This window comes from Xenopus tropicalis, chromosome 3 (assembly GCF_000004195.4).
Source record: "Xenopus tropicalis strain Nigerian chromosome 3, UCB_Xtro_10.0, whole genome shotgun sequence".
Lineage (NCBI taxonomy): Eukaryota > Metazoa > Chordata > Amphibia > Anura > Pipidae > Xenopus > Xenopus tropicalis.
This window is the reverse complement of record NC_030679.2, coordinates 47,179,274-47,195,304: the sequence shown is the minus strand read 5'-3', so window position 1 is coordinate 47,195,304 and position 16,031 is coordinate 47,179,274.

Sequence of the window (16,031 nt, the reverse complement as noted above, 5' to 3'; positions counted from 1 at the left end):
CGGAGGTGGGAATCGAACTCAGGATGTTGCGCTCTGGGGGCGGTTACCTTGCCCACTGCTCTACTTGTCCGGCCCCTATTTTACCTAGATACTGGTTTTCCCTTTCTATCTAATGAGCCAATCTTTCCTGCGGCTCCAGCACCGCCGGGCTTAGGTCTGTTTAATGGATGCTTTTTGTTTTCATTGGAAAGAGCCACCTGCTGGCAGAGGTGCGATCTCCTTTGGGCTCGGGGTTAAGGCGGCTGCCTCGCAAACAGAAGGTTGCGAGTTCAAGTCCTGGTGCGGTCTCGTTGCGAAGATGTGATTTCCGTTTACAAACGGAAACTTGCGGCTTCCATTTCTGCTCACTTCTTAGAATAAATTTGCTTCATTGTAAAGAGCCACCAGCCGACGGAGGTGCATGCCTCCTTTGGGCACGTGGTTAGGGTGGCTGCCTTGCAAATGGAAGTTCAAGCGAGTTCAAGCCCTGTCGCGGTCTCGTTAAGACACCGTAAGTTCCGCTTGCAAAAGGGCCATTTTGCCTTCAATTTCTGCTCTCCTCTTGGAATATCTTTGCTTCATTGTAAAGAGCCACCTGCCTGGAGCGCTTGCATGCCTCCTTTGGGCTTGGGGTTAAGGCGGCTGCCTTGCAAGCGGAAGGTTGTGACCTCAAGTCCTGCTGTGGCCTCTTTGAGGTAACGTAGGTTCTGCTAACAACCGGAAGGTTGTGGCTTCAATTTCTGCTCTCCTCTTTTTGAGATGCTTTGGCCCATCATGAAGGGCCATCTGCTACATAATTTCTTCACTTTGCTCTGCGATTTCAGCGTTGTGGTGGAAAAGGCAGCTGCCTTGTAAGTAGACGGTTGTGAGTTCAGCTCTTGGTTTGAAACTGTCTTTGGGATGCTTTTGTTTGAGTGATTTTGCTTCATCGTGAAGAGCCAGCGGGCAACAAATTGACAAAGATGAGCGCACGTCACCGGCAGCTTAGAGGATGCTTGTGAAGGACCATCTGCCGCCAAATTTGCCAACCTAAGTGTGGGGCTTTAGCAATGTGATGACCAGCCAGGCTGTTTTATAAGAAGAAGGTCGTGAGTTAAATCCCAGAGTCTTCCCACATCTGTCTTTTTAGGATGGTTTCCTCACAATTGCCTTGGTTCTTCATAAAGGACCTTTTGCCACAAAATGTGCCCAGCCAATTGTGAGTCTTCAACGACGTAGTGGCTTGAGTGGCTGCTTTGCAAGAAGCAAATGGGCATAAATTGCATGTTCCAAGAAAACGCCCCCCCTGTCCACTTCTTGGAAACTTTCTTCCCAAGCCATGCTGGAACTACTGGAGAGCACCCGGTGTCTCACTTCTAATTTGTGCCCATGGTGGTCCATTTCCTTTCATGCATGCCTGGCTTTCTTCCATGTGCATTTCCTTGGGTTTGACTCAACGCATGCCTTCTTCCTTCGGTTGCATTTCCTTGGGCTTGACGTGACGCATGCCTTCTTCCATGTGTGTTTCCTCGGGGCACCTTTCCAGCTCAGCCCCTGCCATGGACCTTGGGGCTGCGGCTTGCTTGGTTTGACTCAACGCACACCTTCTTCCTTGGATTGCATTTCCTTGGGCTTGACTCGATGCGACGCATGCCTTCTTCCATGTGTGTTTCCTCGGGGGAACCTTTCCAGCTCAGCCCCTACCATGGACCTTGGGGCTGCAGCTTGCTCGGTGTGGCGGCGGAGGTGGGAATCGAACTCAGGATGTTGCGCTCTGGGGGCGGTTACCTTGCCCACTGCTCTACTTGTCCGGCCCCTATTTTACCTAGATACTGGTTTTCCCTTTCTATCTAATGAGCCAATCTTTCCTGCGGCTCCAGCACCGCCGGGCTTAGGTCTGTTTAATGGATGCTTTTTGTTTTCATTGGAAAGAGCCACCTGCTGGCAGAGGTGCGATCTCCTTTGGGCTCGGGGTTAAGGCGGCTGCCTCGCAAACAGAAGGTTGCGAGTTCAAGTCCTGGTGCGGTCTCGTTGCGAAGATGTGATTTCCGTTTACAAACGGAAACTTGCGGCTTCCATTTCTGCTCACTTCTTAGAATAAATTTGCTTCATTGTAAAGAGCCACCAGCCGACGGAGGTGCATGCCTCCTTTGGGCACGTGGTTAGGGTGGCTGCCTTGCAAATGGAAGTTCAAGCGAGTTCAAGCCCTGTCGCGGTCTCGTTAAGACACCGTAAGTTCCGCTTGCAAAAGGGCCATTTTGCCTTCAATTTCTGCTCTCCTCTTGGAATATCTTTGCTTCATTGTAAAGAGCCACCTGCCTGGAGCGCTTGCATGCCTCCTTTGGGCTTGGGGTTAAGGCGGCTGCCTTGCAAGCGGAAGGTTGTGACCTCAAGTCCTGCTGTGGCCTCTTTGAGGTAACGTAGGTTCTGCTAACAACCGGAAGGTTGTGGCTTCAATTTCTGCTCTCCTCTTTTTGAGATGCTTTGGCCCATCATGAAGGGCCATCTGCTACATAATTTCTTCACTTTGCTCTGCGATTTCAGCGTTGTGGTGGAAAAGGCAGCTGCCTTGTAAGTAGACGGTTGTGAGTTCAGCTCTTGGTTTGAAACTGTCTTTGGGATGCTTTTGTTTGAGTGATTTTGCTTCATCGTGAAGAGCCAGCGGGCAACAAATTGACAAAGATGAGCGCACGTCACCGGCAGCTTAGAGGATGCTTGTGAAGGACCATCTGCCGCCAAATTTGCCAACCTAAGTGTGGGGCTTTAGCAATGTGATGACCAGCCAGGCTGTTTTATAAGAAGAAGGTCGTGAGTTAAATCCCAGAGTCTTCCCACATCTGTCTTTTTAGGATGGTTTCCTCACAATTGCCTTGGTTCTTCATAAAGGACCTTTTGCCACAAAATGTGCCCAGCCAATTGTGAGTCTTCAACGACGTAGTGGCTTGAGTGGCTGCTTTGCAAGAAGCAAATGGCATAAATTGCATGTTCCAAGAAAACGCCCCCCCTGTCCACTTCTTGGAAACTTTCTTCCCAAGCCATGCTGGAACTACTGGAGAGCACCCGGTGTCTCACTTCTAATTTGTGCCCATGGTGGTCCATTTCCTTTCATGCATGCCTGGCTTTCTTCCATGTGCATTTCCTTGGGTTTGACTCAACGCATGCCTTCTTCCTTCGGTTGCATTTCCTTGGGCTTGACGTGACGCATGCCTTCTTCCATGTGTGTTTCCTCGGGGCACCTTTCCAGCTCAGCCCCTGCCATGGACCTTGGGGCTGCGGCTTGCTTGGTTTGACTCAACGCACACCTTCTTCCTTGGATTGCATTTCCTTGGGCTTGACTCGATGCGACGCATGCCTTCTTCCATGTGTGTTTCCTCGGGGGAACCTTTCCAGCTCAGCCCCTACCATGGACCTTGGGGCTGCAGCTTGCTCGGTGTGGCGGCGGAGGTGGGAATCGAACTCAGGATGTTGCGCTCTGGGGGCGGTTACCTTGCCCACTGCTCTACTTGTCCGGCCCCTATTTTACCTAGATACTGGTTTTCCCTTTCTATCTAATGAGCCAATCTTTCCTGCGGCTCCAGCACCGCCGGGCTTAGGTCTGTTTAATGGATGCTTTTTGTTTTCATTGGAAAGAGCCACCTGCTGGCAGAGGTGCGATCTCCTTTGGGCTCGGGGTTAAGGCGGCTGCCTCGCAAACAGAAGGTTGCGAGTTCAAGTCCTGGTGCGGTCTCGTTGCGAAGATGTGATTTCCGTTTACAAACGGAAACTTGCGGCTTCCATTTCTGCTCACTTCTTAGAATAAATTTGCTTCATTGTAAAGAGCCACCAGCCGACGGAGGTGCATGCCTCCTTTGGGCACGTGGTTAGGGTGGCTGCCTTGCAAATGGAAGTTCAAGCGAGTTCAAGCCCTGTCGCGGTCTCGTTAAGACACCGTAAGTTCCGCTTGCAAAAGGGCCATTTTGCCTTCAATTTCTGCTCTCCTCTTGGAATATCTTTGCTTCATTGTAAAGAGCCACCTGCCTGGAGCGCTTGCATGCCTCCTTTGGGCTTGGGGTTAAGGCGGCTGCCTTGCAAGCGGAAGGTTGTGACCTCAAGTCCTGCTGTGGCCTCTTTGAGGTAACGTAGGTTCTGCTAACAACCGGAAGGTTGTGGCTTCAATTTCTGCTCTCCTCTTTTTGAGATGCTTTGGCCCATCATGAAGGGCCATCTGCTACATAATTTCTTCACTTTGCTCTGCGATTTCAGCGTTGTGGTGGAAAAGGCAGCTGCCTTGTAAGTAGACGGTTGTGAGTTCAGCTCTTGGTTTGAAACTGTCTTTGGGATGCTTTTGTTTGAGTGATTTTGCTTCATCGTGAAGAGCCAGCGGGCAACAAATTGACAAAGATGAGCGCACGTCACCGGCAGCTTAGAGGATGCTTGTGAAGGACCATCTGCCGCCAAATTTGCCAACCTAAGTGTGGGGCTTTAGCAATGTGATGACCAGCCAGGCTGTTTTATAAGAAGAAGGTCGTGAGTTAAATCCCAGAGTCTTCCCACATCTGTCTTTTTAGGATGGTTTCCTCACAATTGCCTTGGTTCTTCATAAAGGACCTTTTGCCACAAAATGTGCCCAGCCAATTGTGAGTCTTCAACGACGTAGTGGCTTGAGTGGCTGCTTTGCAAGAAGCAAATGGCATAAATTGCATGTTCCAAGAAAACGCCCCCCCTGTCCACTTCTTGGAAACTTTCTTCCCAAGCCATGCTGGAACTACTGGAGAGCACCCGGTGTCTCACTTCTAATTTGTGCCCATGGTGGTCCATTTCCTTTCATGCATGCCTGGCTTTCTTCCATGTGCATTTCCTTGGGTTTGACTCAACGCATGCCTTCTTCCTTCGGTTGCATTTCCTTGGGCTTGACGTGACGCATGCCTTCTTCCATGTGTGTTTCCTCGGGGCACCTTTCCAGCTCAGCCCCTGCCATGGACCTTGGGGCTGCGGCTTGCTTGGTTTGACTCAACGCACACCTTCTTCCTTGGATTGCATTTCCTTGGGCTTGACTCGATGCGACGCATGCCTTCTTCCATGTGTGTTTCCTCGGGGGAACCTTTCCAGCTCAGCCCCTACCATGGACCTTGGGGCTGCAGCTTGCTCGGTGTGGCGGCGGAGGTGGGAATCGAACTCAGGATGTTGCGCTCTGGGGGCGGTTACCTTGCCCACTGCTCTACTTGTCCGGCCCCTATTTTACCTAGATACTGGTTTTCCCTTTCTATCTAATGAGCCAATCTTTCCTGCGGCTCCAGCACCGCCGGGCTTAGGTCTGTTTAATGGATGCTTTTTGTTTTCATTGGAAAGAGCCACCTGCTGGCAGAGGTGCGATCTCCTTTGGGCTCGGGGTTAAGGCGGCTGCCTCGCAAACAGAAGGTTGCGAGTTCAAGTCCTGGTGCGGTCTCGTTGCGAAGATGTGATTTCCGTTTACAAACGGAAACTTGCGGCTTCCATTTCTGCTCACTTCTTAGAATAAATTTGCTTCATTGTAAAGAGCCACCAGCCGACGGAGGTGCATGCCTCCTTTGGGCACGTGGTTAGGGTGGCTGCCTTGCAAATGGAAGTTCAAGCGAGTTCAAGCCCTGTCGCGGTCTCGTTAAGACACCGTAAGTTCCGCTTGCAAAAGGGCCATTTTGCCTTCAATTTCTGCTCTCCTCTTGGAATATCTTTGCTTCATTGTAAAGAGCCACCTGCCTGGAGCGCTTGCATGCCTCCTTTGGGCTTGGGGTTAAGGCGGCTGCCTTGCAAGCGGAAGGTTGTGACCTCAAGTCCTGCTGTGGCCTCTTTGAGGTAACGTAGGTTCTGCTAACAACCGGAAGGTTGTGGCTTCAATTTCTGCTCTCCTCTTTTTGAGATGCTTTGGCCCATCATGAAGGGCCATCTGCTACATAATTTCTTCACTTTGCTCTGCGATTTCAGCGTTGTGGTGGAAAAGGCAGCTGCCTTGTAAGTAGACGGTTGTGAGTTCAGCTCTTGGTTTGAAACTGTCTTTGGGATGCTTTTGTTTGAGTGATTTTGCTTCATCGTGAAGAGCCAGCGGGCAACAAATTGACAAAGATGAGCGCACGTCACCGGCAGCTTAGAGGATGCTTGTGAAGGACCATCTGCCGCCAAATTTGCCAACCTAAGTGTGGGGCTTTAGCAATGTGATGACCAGCCAGGCTGTTTTATAAGAAGAAGGTCGTGAGTTAAATCCCAGAGTCTTCCCACATCTGTCTTTTTAGGATGGTTTCCTCACAATTGCCTTGGTTCTTCATAAAGGACCTTTTGCCACAAAATGTGCCCAGCCAATTGTGAGTCTTCAACGACGTAGTGGCTTGAGTGGCTGCTTTGCAAGAAGCAAATGGCATAAATTGCATGTTCCAAGAAAACGCCCCCCCTGTCCACTTCTTGGAAACTTTCTTCCCAAGCCATGCTGGAACTACTGGAGAGCACCCGGTGTCTCACTTCTAATTTGTGCCCATGGTGGTCCATTTCCTTTCATGCATGCCTGGCTTTCTTCCATGTGCATTTCCTTGGGTTTGACTCAACGCATGCCTTCTTCCTTCGGTTGCATTTCCTTGGGCTTGACGTGACGCATGCCTTCTTCCATGTGTGTTTCCTCGGGGCACCTTTCCAGCTCAGCCCCTGCCATGGACCTTGGGGCTGCGGCTTGCTTGGTTTGACTCAACGCACACCTTCTTCCTTGGATTGCATTTCCTTGGGCTTGACTCGATGCGACGCATGCCTTCTTCCATGTGTGTTTCCTCGGGGGAACCTTTCCAGCTCAGCCCCTACCATGGACCTTGGGGCTGCAGCTTGCTCGGTGTGGCGGCGGAGGTGGGAATCGAACTCAGGATGTTGCGCTCTGGGGGCGGTTACCTTGCCCACTGCTCTACTTGTCCGGCCCCTATTTTACCTAGATACTGGTTTTCCCTTTCTATCTAATGAGCCAATCTTTCCTGCGGCTCCAGCACCGCCGGGCTTAGGTCTGTTTAATGGATGCTTTTTGTTTTCATTGGAAAGAGCCACCTGCTGGCAGAGGTGCGATCTCCTTTGGGCTCGGGGTTAAGGCGGCTGCCTCGCAAACAGAAGGTTGCGAGTTCAAGTCCTGGTGCGGTCTCGTTGCGAAGATGTGATTTCCGTTTACAAACGGAAACTTGCGGCTTCCATTTCTGCTCACTTCTTAGAATAAATTTGCTTCATTGTAAAGAGCCACCAGCCGACGGAGGTGCATGCCTCCTTTGGGCACGTGGTTAGGGTGGCTGCCTTGCAAATGGAAGTTCAAGCGAGTTCAAGCCCTGTCGCGGTCTCGTTAAGACACCGTAAGTTCCGCTTGCAAAAGGGCCATTTTGCCTTCAATTTCTGCTCTCCTCTTGGAATATCTTTGCTTCATTGTAAAGAGCCACCTGCCTGGAGCGCTTGCATGCCTCCTTTGGGCTTGGGGTTAAGGCGGCTGCCTTGCAAGCGGAAGGTTGTGACCTCAAGTCCTGCTGTGGCCTCTTTGAGGTAACGTAGGTTCTGCTAACAACCGGAAGGTTGTGGCTTCAATTTCTGCTCTCCTCTTTTTGAGATGCTTTGGCCCATCATGAAGGGCCATCTGCTACATAATTTCTTCACTTTGCTCTGCGATTTCAGCGTTGTGGTGGAAAAGGCAGCTGCCTTGTAAGTAGACGGTTGTGAGTTCAGCTCTTGGTTTGAAACTGTCTTTGGGATGCTTTTGTTTGAGTGATTTTGCTTCATCGTGAAGAGCCAGCGGGCAACAAATTGACAAAGATGAGCGCACGTCACCGGCAGCTTAGAGGATGCTTGTGAAGGACCATCTGCCGCCAAATTTGCCAACCTAAGTGTGGGGCTTTAGCAATGTGATGACCAGCCAGGCTGTTTTATAAGAAGAAGGTCGTGAGTTAAATCCCAGAGTCTTCCCACATCTGTCTTTTTAGGATGGTTTCCTCACAATTGCCTTGGTTCTTCATAAAGGACCTTTTGCCACAAAATGTGCCCAGCCAATTGTGAGTCTTCAACGACGTAGTGGCTTGAGTGGCTGCTTTGCAAGAAGGCAGCAGGAATGGCATGAAGGGAAATTGCATGTTCCAAGAAAACGCCCCCCCTGTCCACTTCTTGGAAACTTTCTTCCCAAGCCATGCTGGAACTACTGGAGAGCACCCGGTGTCTCACTTCTAATTTGTGCCCATGGTGGTCCATTTCCTTTCATGCATGCCTGGCTTTCTTCCATGTGCATTTCCTTGGGTTTGACTCAACGCATGCCTTCTTCCTTCGGTTGCATTTCCTTGGGCTTGACGTGACGCATGCCTTCTTCCATGTGTGTTTCCTCGGGGCACCTTTCCAGCTCAGCCCCTGCCATGGACCTTGGGGCTGCGGCTTGCTTGGTTTGACTCAACGCACACCTTCTTCCTTGGATTGCATTTCCTTGGGCTTGACTCGATGCGACGCATGCCTTCTTCCATGTGTGTTTCCTCGGGGGAACCTTTCCAGCTCAGCCCCTACCATGGACCTTGGGGCTGCGGCTTGCTCGGTGTGGCGGCGGAGGTGGGAATCGAACTCAGGATGTTGCGCTCTGGGGGCGGTTACCTTGCCCACTGCTCTACTTGTCCGGCCCCTATTTTACCTAGATACTGGTTTTCCCTTTCTATCTAATGAGCCAATCTTTCCTGCGGCTCCAGCACCGCCGGGCTTAGGTCTGTTTAATGGATGCTTTTTGTTTTCATTGGAAAGAGCCACCTGCTGGCAGAGGTGCGATCTCCTTTGGGCTCGGGGTTAAGGCGGCTGCCTCGCAAACAGAAGGTTGCGAGTTCAAGTCCTGGTGCGGTCTCGTTGCGAAGATGTGATTTCCGTTTACAAACGGAAACTTGCGGCTTCCATTTCTGCTCACTTCTTAGAATAAATTTGCTTCATTGTAAAGAGCCACCAGCCGACGGAGGTGCATGCCTCCTTTGGGCACGTGGTTAGGGTGGCTGCCTTGCAAATGGAAGTTCAAGCGAGTTCAAGCCCTGTCGCGGTCTCGTTAAGACACCGTAAGTTCCGCTTGCAAAAGGGCCATTTTGCCTTCAATTTCTGCTCTCCTCTTGGAATATCTTTGCTTCATTGTAAAGAGCCACCTGCCTGGAGCGCTTGCATGCCTCCTTTGGGCTTGGGGTTAAGGCGGCTGCCTTGCAAGCGGAAGGTTGTGACCTCAAGTCCTGCTGTGGCCTCTTTGAGGTAACGTAGGTTCTGCTAACAACCGGAAGGTTGTGGCTTCAATTTCTGCTCTCCTCTTTTTGAGATGCTTTGGCCCATCATGAAGGGCCATCTGCTACATAATTTCTTCACTTTGCTCTGCGATTTCAGCGTTGTGGTGGAAAAGGCAGCTGCCTTGTAAGTAGACGGTTGTGAGTTCAGCTCTTGGTTTGAAACTGTCTTTGGGATGCTTTTGTTTGAGTGATTTTGCTTCATCGTGAAGAGCCAGCGGGCAACAAATTGACAAAGATGAGCGCACGTCACCGGCAGCTTAGAGGATGCTTGTGAAGGACCATCTGCCGCCAAATTTGCCAACCTAAGTGTGGGGCTTTAGCAATGTGATGACCAGCCAGGCTGTTTTATAAGAAGAAGGTCGTGAGTTAAATCCCAGAGTCTTCCCACATCTGTCTTTTTAGGATGGTTTCCTCACAATTGCCTTGGTTCTTCATAAAGGACCTTTTGCCACAAAATGTGCCCAGCCAATTGTGAGTCTTCAACGACGTAGTGGCTTGAGTGGCTGCTTTGCAAGAAGCAAATGGCATAAATTGCATGTTCCAAGAAAACGCCCCCCCTGTCCACTTCTTGGAAACTTTCTTCCCAAGCCATGCTGGAACTACTGGAGAGCACCCGGTGTCTCACTTCTAATTTGTGCCCATGGTGGTCCATTTCCTTTCATGCATGCCTGGCTTTCTTCCATGTGCATTTCCTTGGGTTTGACTCAACGCATGCCTTCTTCCTTCGGTTGCATTTCCTTGGGCTTGACGTGACGCATGCCTTCTTCCATGTGTGTTTCCTCGGGGCACCTTTCCAGCTCAGCCCCTGCCATGGACCTTGGGGCTGCGGCTTGCTTGGTTTGACTCAACGCACACCTTCTTCCTTGGATTGCATTTCCTTGGGCTTGACTCGATGCGACGCATGCCTTCTTCCATGTGTGTTTCCTCGGGGGAACCTTTCCAGCTCAGCCCCTACCATGGACCTTGGGGCTGCAGCTTGCTCGGTGTGGCGGCGGAGGTGGGAATCGAACTCAGGATGTTGCGCTCTGGGGGCGGTTACCTTGCCCACTGCTCTACTTGTCCGGCCCCTATTTTACCTAGATACTGGTTTTCCCTTTCTATCTAATGAGCCAATCTTTCCTGCGGCTCCAGCACCGCCGGGCTTAGGTCTGTTTAATGGATGCTTTTTGTTTTCATTGGAAAGAGCCACCTGCTGGCAGAGGTGCGATCTCCTTTGGGCTCGGGGTTAAGGCGGCTGCCTCGCAAACAGAAGGTTGCGAGTTCAAGTCCTGGTGCGGTCTCGTTGCGAAGATGTGATTTCCGTTTACAAACGGAAACTTGCGGCTTCCATTTCTGCTCACTTCTTAGAATAAATTTGCTTCATTGTAAAGAGCCACCAGCCGACGGAGGTGCATGCCTCCTTTGGGCACGTGGTTAGGGTGGCTGCCTTGCAAATGGAAGTTCAAGCGAGTTCAAGCCCTGTCGCGGTCTCGTTAAGACACCGTAAGTTCCGCTTGCAAAAGGGCCATTTTGCCTTCAATTTCTGCTCTCCTCTTGGAATATCTTTGCTTCATTGTAAAGAGCCACCTGCCTGGAGCGCTTGCATGCCTCCTTTGGGCTTGGGGTTAAGGCGGCTGCCTTGCAAGCGGAAGGTTGTGACCTCAAGTCCTGCTGTGGCCTCTTTGAGGTAACGTAGGTTCTGCTAACAACCGGAAGGTTGTGGCTTCAATTTCTGCTCTCCTCTTTTTGAGATGCTTTGGCCCATCATGAAGGGCCATCTGCTACATAATTTCTTCACTTTGCTCTGCGATTTCAGCGTTGTGGTGGAAAAGGCAGCTGCCTTGTAAGTAGACGGTTGTGAGTTCAGCTCTTGGTTTGAAACTGTCTTTGGGATGCTTTTGTTTGAGTGATTTTGCTTCATCGTGAAGAGCCAGCGGGCAACAAATTGACAAAGATGAGCGCACGTCACCGGCAGCTTAGAGGATGCTTGTGAAGGACCATCTGCCGCCAAATTTGCCAACCTAAGTGTGGGGCTTTAGCAATGTGATGACCAGCCAGGCTGTTTTATAAGAAGAAGGTCGTGAGTTAAATCCCAGAGTCTTCCCACATCTGTCTTTTTAGGATGGTTTCCTCACAATTGCCTTGGTTCTTCATAAAGGACCTTTTGCCACAAAATGTGCCCAGCCAATTGTGAGTCTTCAACGACGTAGTGGCTTGAGTGGCTGCTTTGCAAGAAGCAAATGGCATAAATTGCATGTTCCAAGAAAACGCCCCCCCTGTCCACTTCTTGGAAACTTTCTTCCCAAGCCATGCTGGAACTACTGGAGAGCACCCGGTGTCTCACTTCTAATTTGTGCCCATGGTGGTCCATTTCCTTTCATGCATGCCTGGCTTTCTTCCATGTGCATTTCCTTGGGTTTGACTCAACGCATGCCTTCTTCCTTCGGTTGCATTTCCTTGGGCTTGACGTGACGCATGCCTTCTTCCATGTGTGTTTCCTCGGGGCACCTTTCCAGCTCAGCCCCTGCCATGGACCTTGGGGCTGCGGCTTGCTTGGTTTGACTCAACGCACACCTTCTTCCTTGGATTGCATTTCCTTGGGCTTGACTCGATGCGACGCATGCCTTCTTCCATGTGTGTTTCCTCGGGGGAACCTTTCCAGCTCAGCCCCTACCATGGACCTTGGGGCTGCGGCTTGCTCGGTGTGGCGGCGGAGGTGGGAATCGAACTCAGGATGTTGCGCTCTGGGGGCGGTTACCTTGCCCACTGCTCTACTTGTCCGGCCCCTATTTTACCTAGATACTGGTTTTCCCTTTCTATCTAATGAGCCAATCTTTCCTGCGGCTCCAGCACCGCCGGGCTTAGGTCTGTTTAATGGATGCTTTTTGTTTTCATTGGAAAGAGCCACCTGCTGGCAGAGGTGCGATCTCCTTTGGGCTCGGGGTTAAGGCGGCTGCCTCGCAAACAGAAGGTTGCGAGTTCAAGTCCTGGTGCGGTCTCGTTGCGAAGATGTGATTTCCGTTTACAAACGGAAACTTGCGGCTTCCATTTCTGCTCACTTCTTAGAATAAATTTGCTTCATTGTAAAGAGCCACCAGCCGACGGAGGTGCATGCCTCCTTTGGGCACGTGGTTAGGGTGGCTGCCTTGCAAATGGAAGTTCAAGCGAGTTCAAGCCCTGTCGCGGTCTCGTTAAGACACCGTAAGTTCCGCTTGCAAAAGGGCCATTTTGCCTTCAATTTCTGCTCTCCTCTTGGAATATCTTTGCTTCATTGTAAAGAGCCACCTGCCTGGAGCGCTTGCATGCCTCCTTTGGGCTTGGGGTTAAGGCGGCTGCCTTGCAAGCGGAAGGTTGTGACCTCAAGTCCTGCTGTGGCCTCTTTGAGGTAACGTAGGTTCTGCTAACAACCGGAAGGTTGTGGCTTCAATTTCTGCTCTCCTCTTTTTGAGATGCTTTGGCCCATCATGAAGGGCCATCTGCTACATAATTTCTTCACTTTGCTCTGCGATTTCAGCGTTGTGGTGGAAAAGGCAGCTGCCTTGTAAGTAGACGGTTGTGAGTTCAGCTCTTGGTTTGAAACTGTCTTTGGGATGCTTTTGTTTGAGTGATTTTGCTTCATCGTGAAGAGCCAGCGGGCAACAAATTGACAAAGATGAGCGCACGTCACCGGCAGCTTAGAGGATGCTTGTGAAGGACCATCTGCCGCCAAATTTGCCAACCTAAGTGTGGGGCTTTAGCAATGTGATGACCAGCCAGGCTGTTTTATAAGAAGAAGGTCGTGAGTTAAATCCCAGAGTCTTCCCACATCTGTCTTTTTAGGATGGTTTCCTCACAATTGCCTTGGTTCTTCATAAAGGACCTTTTGCCACAAAATGTGCCCAGCCAATTGTGAGTCTTCAACGACGTAGTGGCTTGAGTGGCTGCTTTGCAAGAAGCAAATGGCATAAATTGCATGTTCCAAGAAAACGCCCCCCCTGTCCACTTCTTGGAAACTTTCTTCCCAAGCCATGCTGGAACTACTGGAGAGCACCCGGTGTCTCACTTCTAATTTGTGCCCATGGTGGTCCATTTCCTTTCATGCATGCCTGGCTTTCTTCCATGTGCATTTCCTTGGGTTTGACTCAACGCATGCCTTCTTCCTTCGGTTGCATTTCCTTGGGCTTGACGTGACGCATGCCTTCTTCCATGTGTGTTTCCTCGGGGCACCTTTCCAGCTCAGCCCCTGCCATGGACCTTGGGGCTGCGGCTTGCTTGGTTTGACTCAACGCACACCTTCTTCCTTGGATTGCATTTCCTTGGGCTTGACTCGATGCGACGCATGCCTTCTTCCATGTGTGTTTCCTCGGGGGAACCTTTCCAGCTCAGCCCCTACCATGGACCTTGGGGCTGCGGCTTGCTCGGTGTGGCGGCGGAGGTGGGAATCGAACTCAGGATGTTGCGCTCTGGGGGCGGTTACCTTGCCCACTGCTCTACTTGTCCGGCCCCTATTTTACCTAGATACTGGTTTTCCCTTTCTATCTAATGAGCCAATCTTTCCTGCGGCTCCAGCACCGCCGGGCTTAGGTCTGTTTAATGGATGCTTTTTGTTTTCATTGGAAAGAGCCACCTGCTGGCAGAGGTGCGATCTCCTTTGGGCTCGGGGTTAAGGCGGCTGCCTCGCAAACAGAAGGTTGCGAGTTCAAGTCCTGGTGCGGTCTCGTTGCGAAGATGTGATTTCCGTTTACAAACGGAAACTTGCGGCTTCCATTTCTGCTCACTTCTTAGAATAAATTTGCTTCATTGTAAAGAGCCACCAGCCGACGGAGGTGCATGCCTCCTTTGGGCACGTGGTTAGGGTGGCTGCCTTGCAAATGGAAGTTCAAGCGAGTTCAAGCCCTGTCGCGGTCTCGTTAAGACACCGTAAGTTCCGCTTGCAAAAGGGCCATTTTGCCTTCAATTTCTGCTCTCCTCTTGGAATATCTTTGCTTCATTGTAAAGAGCCACCTGCCTGGAGCGCTTGCATGCCTCCTTTGGGCTTGGGGTTAAGGCGGCTGCCTTGCAAGCGGAAGGTTGTGACCTCAAGTCCTGCTGTGGCCTCTTTGAGGTAACGTAGGTTCTGCTAACAACCGGAAGGTTGTGGCTTCAATTTCTGCTCTCCTCTTTTTGAGATGCTTTGGCCCATCATGAAGGGCCATCTGCTACATAATTTCTTCACTTTGCTCTGCGATTTCAGCGTTGTGGTGGAAAAGGCAGCTGCCTTGTAAGTAGACGGTTGTGAGTTCAGCTCTTGGTTTGAAACTGTCTTTGGGATGCTTTTGTTTGAGTGATTTTGCTTCATCGTGAAGAGCCAGCGGGCAACAAATTGACAAAGATGAGCGCACGTCACCGGCAGCTTAGAGGATGCTTGTGAAGGACCATCTGCCGCCAAATTTGCCAACCTAAGTGTGGGGCTTTAGCAATGTGATGACCAGCCAGGCTGTTTTATAAGAAGAAGGTCGTGAGTTAAATCCCAGAGTCTTCCCACATCTGTCTTTTTAGGATGGTTTCCTCACAATTGCCTTGGTTCTTCATAAAGGACCTTTTGCCACAAAATGTGCCCAGCCAATTGTGAGTCTTCAACGACGTAGTGGCTTGAGTGGCTGCTTTGCAAGAAGGGCAGCAGGAGGCATGGCTGACAGGGCATAAATTGCATGTTCCAAGAAAACGCCCCCCCTGTCCACTTCTTGGAAACTTTCTTCCCAAGCCATGCTGGAACTACTGGAGAGCACCCGGTGTCTCACTTCTAATTTGTGCCCATGGTGGTCCATTTCCTTTCATGCATGCCTGGCTTTCTTCCATGTGCATTTCCTTGGGTTTGACTCAACGCATGCCTTCTTCCTTCGGTTGCATTTCCTTGGGCTTGACGTGACGCATGCCTTCTTCCATGTGTGTTTCCTCGGGGCACCTTTCCAGCTCAGCCCCTGCCATGGACCTTGGGGCTGCGGCTTGCTTGGTTTGACTCAACGCACACCTTCTTCCTTGGATTGCATTTCCTTGGGCTTGACTCGATGCGACGCATGCCTTCTTCCATGTGTGTTTCCTCGGGGGAACCTTTCCAGCTCAGCCCCTACCATGGACCTTGGGGCTGCGGCTTGCTCGGTGTGGCGGCGGAGGTGGGAATCGAACTCAGGATGTTGCGCTCTGGGGGCGGTTACCTGCCCACTGCTCTACTTGTCCGGCCCCTATTTTACCTAGATACTGGTTTTCCCTTTCTATCTAATGAGCCAATCTTTCCTGCGGCTCCAGCACCGCCGGGCTTAGGTCTGTTTAATGGATGCTTTTTGTTTTCATTGGAAAGAGCCACCTGCTGGCAGAGGTGCGATCTCCTTTGGGCTCGGGGTTAAGGCGGCTGCCTCGCAAACAGAAGGTTGCGAGTTCAAGTCCTGGTGCGGTCTCGTTGCGAAGATGTGATTTCCGTTTACAAACGGAAACTTGCGGCTTCCATTTCTGCTCACTTCTTAGAATAAATTTGCTTCATTGTAAAGAGCCACCAGCCGACGGAGGTGCAATGCCTCCTTTGGGCACGTGGTTAGGGTGGCTGCCTTGCAAATGGAAGTTCAAGCGAGTTCAAGCCCTGTCGCGGTCTCGTTAAGACACCGTAAGTTCCGCTTGCAAAAGGGCCATTTTGCCTTCAATTTCTGCTCTCCTCTTGGAATATCTTTGCTTCATTGTAAAGAGCCACCTGCCTGGAGCGCTTGCATGCCTCCTTTGGGCTTGGGGTTAAGGCGGCTGCCTTGCAAGCGGAAGGTTGTGACCTCAAGTCCTGCTGTGGCCTCTTTGAGGTAACGTAGGTTCTGCTAACAACCGGAAGGTTGTGGCTTTCAA